This window comes from Rhincodon typus, chromosome 13 (genome assembly GCF_021869965.1).
Source record: "Rhincodon typus isolate 14 chromosome 13, sRhiTyp1.1, whole genome shotgun sequence".
Classification (NCBI taxonomy): domain Eukaryota; kingdom Metazoa; phylum Chordata; class Chondrichthyes; order Orectolobiformes; family Rhincodontidae; genus Rhincodon; species Rhincodon typus.
In genome coordinates this window covers 32,368,371-32,375,620 of record NC_063344.1, presented here as the reverse complement: position 1 = coordinate 32,375,620, position 7,250 = coordinate 32,368,371, and the positions used below count along the sequence as shown (strand labels likewise).

Below are 7,250 nucleotides of genomic sequence, written 5' to 3'. Positions count from 1 at the left end.
CCCCCCCCCCCCCCCCCCCCCCCCCCCCCCCCCCCCCCCCACCAAGTTTTTGTTATTCTGGACTCGTAATCCAGGACTTGAGAATTTGAATCCTGCCCTGCCAAGATTTTTGATGTTGGTACTGTGAATGGTGGTGGTTGATTAGCATTTTTAAGAAGCTGTAAGCTGAGCTTTTCAAAGCATTTGCCTATGTTGTCAGTTTGTGCATAGTTTCAAAGACCTTCCAGACTTAGAAATATCTCCTGGGCTTTGTACATAGTGGATAATGGGAAAGTATGGAGGTTGCATGGGAGTGTGTGGAAGAATCATAAGAGTACTGCAAAGATATGGAAGATATTGGGGCATGAAGAGGGAAGGAGAGATGTGAGCAGCATAGAGGAGACATGGGAGGTACAGTAAGGTATGGGTGGATGGGGGTCAAGGATATGGGTTTGAGGACGTGACAGTCATGATTAGAACTGGACTAATGATCAGGTAAACAGAGGTGGACATTCCAGCCTGCTGGTTGTCACAGTCTTTCCACTGTTGTCATCTCAGCCTGGCTCTATAGGCAACCAAGTCTACTCTATCTAATACCAACATCTCCAACACAAAAAACAGGATGGATGGTAGCCTCAAGGGAGCTGGGCTTGTGGAATCCTACAAGTGCCTTCAATGAAACTTTAGATGGAAACACCCAAATATATATATTTTTTAAAAATCCACCAGTGTTGAAGATGAAGATCCAGCATAACTACAGCAGAACTACCATGGGCACAAAAGAAGATTATAATTAAAAGGAAAGAAGAAGCTCAAAAGGAAGTGGGCATCAGTTTTTCTTTATGATCGCAACTTAGTCCACATGAGATAATGAAGGTAAATCCAATCCAAAGAGACATAAATACAGGAATCAAATACCAGGAGAATGTCAATGCTATGAACCAAGAAAAGAGAGAGACAGTGAATATCTGAGAGGAACTGGCAGAATGGAAATATTTTAATGTGGTATCCATTTACAAAAGAAAAGGCAACAAAGCACATAGAGGCAACTACAAATCCTTGAGCATTTTTTCAATATTCAATAGATAGATCAAGTTATCAGAATCTTACGTTTTAGGACTACAGGCTAGGTTTTACAAAATCCGTCATAGTGGGGAAACAGCGGTGGGACCACTTCGTTGTGAGAGGCCCCATGTCACTCACTTGGGATTGGAAAATCCCATTGTATCAGAGGGTGGAAGGGACTGATGTGAGATTCCTAGCCACCCCTGGGATGTCAATTAGGCTCATTAACCCTGTGCCTATCACAAGTCATGGTGGCCCAGGGATTTAATAATAGGCTGCACTGGTCTCCACCAACTGCAGAAAACCACCCAGCAAAACGTGTTGTGTTGGCCAGCAACCTCCTGGGTTAGGAGTGCGTGGTATGGGAAGGGATCCCTTGCTATCAGGAAATGTGTGCTCATTCATGGCATTGGGTGAGGGTGACCATTGAATGCTGACCTCTTTGCTCGTGCCTTCAAATTCGGCTCCCCCCAACTGTTCCACAGGACCTACCATGTGACCCCCATCCAGCTTTGACTCAAATATACCCTGGGATCACTTAGTTAATCTGTGCACAGGTAGTGGCATCACCAATAGCCACCACTGCCCCACTGGAGCTGACAACAATGGTGAGCTGCTGTCCTCTGATTGGCCAATGTGTCTAAGTAGGCAGGACCTCACCACCAGGCTTTCAGCCATGAAGGGTTCTTGATTCCAATAGGCCTTCTCCATGGAACTGACTGAGATACCCTGTTGACTTTCTGAGCAGTGGGTGAGACCCTTTTTGCTGACCAAAATCCCAGAATATTTGTTTGATGATAACCAAGCAAACCAAGCAAGCAACCTGGTTCAGGATCCTGTCTAACTTGACCAACTTGATTGTTTCTTTTTGGATGATGTTCTGTTGATGGTCAGTGAAAGTATTGTTTCATAGTGACCTCAACTAACCAATTTATGAATTGGACTGACAAGTCTCCTTTGACTTCCAACAGCAACCTCAGATTTAATACTCTAATTTTCTTTTGGTGACTAAAGTGAATCATAATTAGTCAATATTTTGAAAGAAAAAGTCAAATAGCACATAATTAATACTTTAATGATTTGTGAATTCATGCATTATTCCACAGTTACAATTATTCTATTGCTATTTACTTTGACTAATTATTATTTTGATAATACCTTCTCTACCTGCAATTTGTAACCCCTAGCGTTCCATAACAGTCCATGCATGGGAACACCATCTCCTACAGGTTCCATCCAAGTCACACGTTTTCTGTATTGAAAATATATTGCTTATCCTTAACTGACGTGGAGTCAGAATCTGGGAATCATTACCCAGCAGCAATGCATAGATTGCCGCCATTCAAAAAGGAAACTCACCACAACTTCTCCAGGGCAATTAGTGATGGGCAGTAAATGCTGACCTCGCTAGTGACACCCATAATCCATGAATTAATAAAATAAAACAAGTTTTCAAAGATATCAAATATTAAAGAAAGTATATTTCCTTTGCTACATAAGCAGAAAAGAATACAAAATATGAGTTATGATGAAGTATTAATTACTTTTCAATTATTTGTAGAATTAAATGGAATTTGTAATTTTAAGGCAGTTAAACATTATATATTAGGCAACTAAAGATGCTTTAATGCTTGAGAAAATAAAGTGTCACTAGTAAAATACTGAGAAGTTTCATTGGCTGGAGTGAGGATCCACTGCTGGTGGTGGGATTTGGTGGACACTCTGTATACGGGTGAATACAAGCAGCATATGCAATCACATGGGCAATGTAATTCTCTTCATGGGTTTTGTGGAACAAATAAGCCATGGGGCCTTTAGAAAAAATTGCCACATCTTCTGCTCCATGAGTTTCTGAAACCAGTGGAACAGCAGCTTGTTGTTCATAATTCTTGCTGTCTGCAAATGACAGAAAATCTCATGAGATGCTTCCATTGTTTATCACCACCTAATCAATATAATCTTCTTCAGCCACAGGTTTAGGTCCCTTCACATGTCTGCTTCACACCACCCCATTTTCAGTTGCAGTATCTTCAACATTTCAACTCCACTTTCCATTAAGTTCTCTACATTAATATCTTTCTCCCCTTCTTCAAAAACATCGATCAAACGTTTGGTTACCTGTTCTAATATTTCAATTACACTGCTTGGTACAATCTGTACTGAAATAAGGCACTTTGGGACTTCTGATTGTGTCAAGGCATTATACAACTGCAAGTTGTTCCACTTACACCATCTTGCCAAATTACATTTATGAAAAATAACCCAGTCACTACACAGAATTACTTTCCCCCAAACTCTTCAAAACAATTCCATTGTTATTTGATTCATGAGCTAATTTTTTGGTTACATTGTGTGCAGGTAACAGATGGCCACTGTATTGTGTTGAGTTTTATGTACAATTGTATTGTGTGTTTGTGTCTACATAGAACATTTAACTTGTGATTCACATGAGAATTCATTTCTAACAGTCTGCAGCTCAGAACTAAGAAAGCTGGTAACTACAATCTGTCATTGTTCTGTCTTCTAGCTGTTTGTTTGATTCCTGCTTGGAAAGATTAGAGCTATTTATCTTAAACACAATTTACTTTGTTGTCAACCTAGCAGACTGCCTTCAGCCAGGGCCATGTTACACAAAGTCTACCTTTCCAGTGGAGCCGTGAATGTGGTCCCTGAAGCATTACTCATACAATAGGTTCCCGACTAATTAGTTCCTAGCTCATTTTACAGGCATTTGAACAATATATAACCACAATCAAATCTAAATGCTGTAATCATTGCAAAACTACTGACATGGTGAAAGTAATTGTACCCCTGCTCCTCTGTGACTAAGAACCAGTTCAGTTCCATCCACTGTTGGTAATATTTCTTGGTAGTCCTTATTTACCATCATTGTACCTGGACTGCCTAAAAGACGTTATTTGTGTCATTATTCAAGTTAGTTTGCACCTTGTCAGACCAATGCAGATGTAACAAGGTGTCTTGTGCCTGCAGGTGACAGTAATTTCCACTACAATCCTTGGAGGAACCAACCTAAGCCTTCAGAGAGCATTGTATTCTTCTCATGGCCAACTTTTCTCTCTTGCCAAAGTACTCCTATTGGCTTCAACCCATTTCTCTTTTCTAGGTCTGTAATTTTAAAGCCAGTGTGAAATCCTTTTTACGTTCCAAAGTCTGTCTTGCTCCATATTTCATATCCTTCTCCTTCCCCATCCTATTTCTTCCCTCCTACTTTCCTGTTCACATTCTCCCTGTCCCATTTTTCATTTACCACCTCCCCTCCCACATTGTCTGCACATCCACCCCTCTGCCACTCTATGTCATGAGTTCATAATAGGAGAAGTAGACCATTCAGCCTTTTGGTTTGCTCCACCATTCAATAAGACCACGTTGATCTAGTTGTGACCTTAACTCCATTTTTTTTGCGAGTCTCCCGTAACTCTTGACTCCCTTCTGATTGAAAGTCTATCAAACTCAGCCTTCAATATATCCAGGGACCTAGCCTTCACCATTCTCTAGGGAAGAGAATTCCAAAGGAAGTAGGGGAGCGGAGCCAGTAAAATATGGGAAGTTGGGAGGAAATGGTTTCCTAATACAGTTGCGTGTTTGGGAAAATGACTGCCATCAGTCTTTCTATCTGAAAAAGGTGAGAAGCAAATTTCAATATACATATGGTCCATTAATGACTATTCTAACAGTTGCATGTCAACCAGATGCCTCTATTCTCTCACCAGGACGGGAGGCCACCAGTTGAATGTAGGAGTCCTCCTCAACAGCAACTCCAGGAGGTGGGTGTGGAGAAGAATAAAGTGGCAAAATTAATTTTCCTCTAACACGGGGATGTGGGCTGCTGGCAGCATCTCTCAAGGTCCCTGTGCTTGGTTGAAGAGGTTTCCCTCCAGCTGAATTTTGATCAAATTTAAATGCTTCCTCTTGTGAACAGTGCATTACCTTTGCAGCTTTCCAATCTGGTGGGATCTGCAGTCTTATCCCTTTCTCCCTTGATCAAATTATTGACAATATTCAATGTTCAATTATTCTAACTCCTGCCCCCATTTGCACATGTGCATTTGACCCACGATGTAGCCACTAATGGTCTTAATGCCTTTCCATTCATATGTGCAGGAAATGCTCTAATGTAGTAGCATAAATGAAATGTGGCTTAGTTATAATGGGTGTCAGTATTCTGACAGATCGGTCTGAAGATGGAGACTGCTGCAAATCCCCATGATTGCTGTCATGTATTCTATGTACACCCAGAATATCAACTGTGAGAAGAAAGAATTGGTTTGTTCTATGCAACAAAGTTAAGGAAGTTCAAGAAGATATAGAACTTCATATTAATTACTTGCAGTGGTCTAATGAATCAGTGCCAGACTAAATCCTTCAGAAAGCAAGGAAAGTTTTTATTCTAAATTAATTTAAATTTGAATTATTAATCCCAAATTAACTCATTCACCTGTGTCTCGAAAATACTATAAACTTAAATGTGGAATAGCATTATAAAAAGGCTAATTAATACTTTCTGTGTGGTAGAATTAGCATTGAATAACAAATTTAGCATTTGAGTACTACTATAATGCTCATTTTAATCTATGTAACTACAACAAATATAAAATTCAAATTTTCTTACAATAATTAGTGGAGTTTATATTTGGTCGTGTGCCACTTTTGATTGCATAGCCAGGTCCATTTCCATACAAGATGGTTGTATATGGTTTTCCATCCAAAGCCAATTCTGGTGCCAGTCCTATATTAAATAATTGAAAATATAATTTATTACTCACAGCTGCCTAAACAATGCATAGTCAGTAGTTAATGTCAAAGGAACACTGTCAACAAAATGTAATTCAATGTATGTCCTGTTTAGTTCATTGGTTATACTTTAGTTTGGATTTTTCAACAGCCCAAAAAGGAAGCAAAGCATGAACTTGACTGAGGACAAGCAAAAACCTAAATCCTCCACAATGGCCTTCTGCTAAAGTTTTGTAATCTTAACTTCAAGTTATAGTGTATGGTCAACTCATAAAAATGTACTGCTTAAATAATACGTTAATAAAATATATTTTTATGTTAATAATATTCTAACTGTAACTTTTTAAACCAATTTAAAATTCTTCCTTAAATTTAATTGAGCATTACAAGACCAATTTATACAATTCAGTTTTCTCCTCAAAGGCGCATACTGGATGAGTTGATTTCCCTAAGTGATTATTAACTAATATAATTGTAACTTAAATATAATGTCTAGATGTATACTATAAATAAATTAGTGCGAAAACAGTATCGCAAGATAGGTTACATATTGTAGTTATTAAGGATTAATCAAGAGGTGAGAAATCAAGAATACTTACCAATTTGGAGGAATCATAACCATCCAAATTCAAAATCTGGTCAAAATTCAATCAATGTACAATTTTAAAGAACAAAATCAAAACAGCTGTAGATCAGCGGATAATTATCAAAATGATAGGTGAGAAATTTCCTCTGCATGGTATTTAGTAAATTTGTAAGACCATTTATATAGAATGTCTTTACAATTGTTGTACATAGCACACATAGGATAATGGTCCTCAGAATGGAATTGCTAGACCTCAGCTGGAGTAGTTTGTACAGTTGTGAACATTACATTATAAGAAAGCTGAGAATGCATTAGACAGAGTGCAGGATTGATTTACAAGAATGGTTCCAGGAATGTGAAACATCAGTTATGAGGATAGACTGAAGAAGTTGGGACTGCTCTGTTTGAAGAGAAGCAGGCAGAGAGGAGATTTGATGGAGATTTCAAAATCATGGGTGGAATGAATAAAATAGATAGGGAGAAACTGTTCTGGCTTGTAAAGGGAACAGGAACAAAAGGGTGTAGATTGAAAGTGATTTGCAAAAGAAGCAAGCGTGAAGTGAGGAAAAGCTTTTTAACTCAGTGAGCAGCTAGGGTATGGAATGCACTGCCTTGAAATATGTAGGCAGGTTCAATGGAGGCATTGAATGATGGGATGATTATTTGGATAGAAATAGTGAGCAGGATTAGGTAGTAGCTGGTAGAAATGGTGCAGGATGCCATATGTCCCCATCTGCAATTTAACAATTCTGTTACTTTGTGAATTGGTGAATGAAACTAATTAGCTATCAAAGGCTAAATTTTCACAGTCATTTGTTAATTTATTTTAAATGAACTCAGATGCCAACATTCTATGCTAGCATGTTAG

At 38.8% G+C, this 7,250-nt stretch overlaps 1 long non-coding RNA gene across 2 annotated transcripts in view; it reads left to right on the top strand.

Moving 5' to 3' along the window:
* Positions 1–7,250, top strand: part of LOC125484662 — a 20,271-nt gene extending 13,021 nt beyond the window's left edge. The window contains exon 3 of one of the 2 annotated variants that reach the window (XR_007263475.1): positions 4,776–7,250. This is a non-coding gene — a long non-coding RNA (uncharacterized LOC125484662). The remainder of the gene's footprint in view (positions 1–4,775) is intronic. The other variant, XR_007263474.1, reaches the window with a different exon arrangement.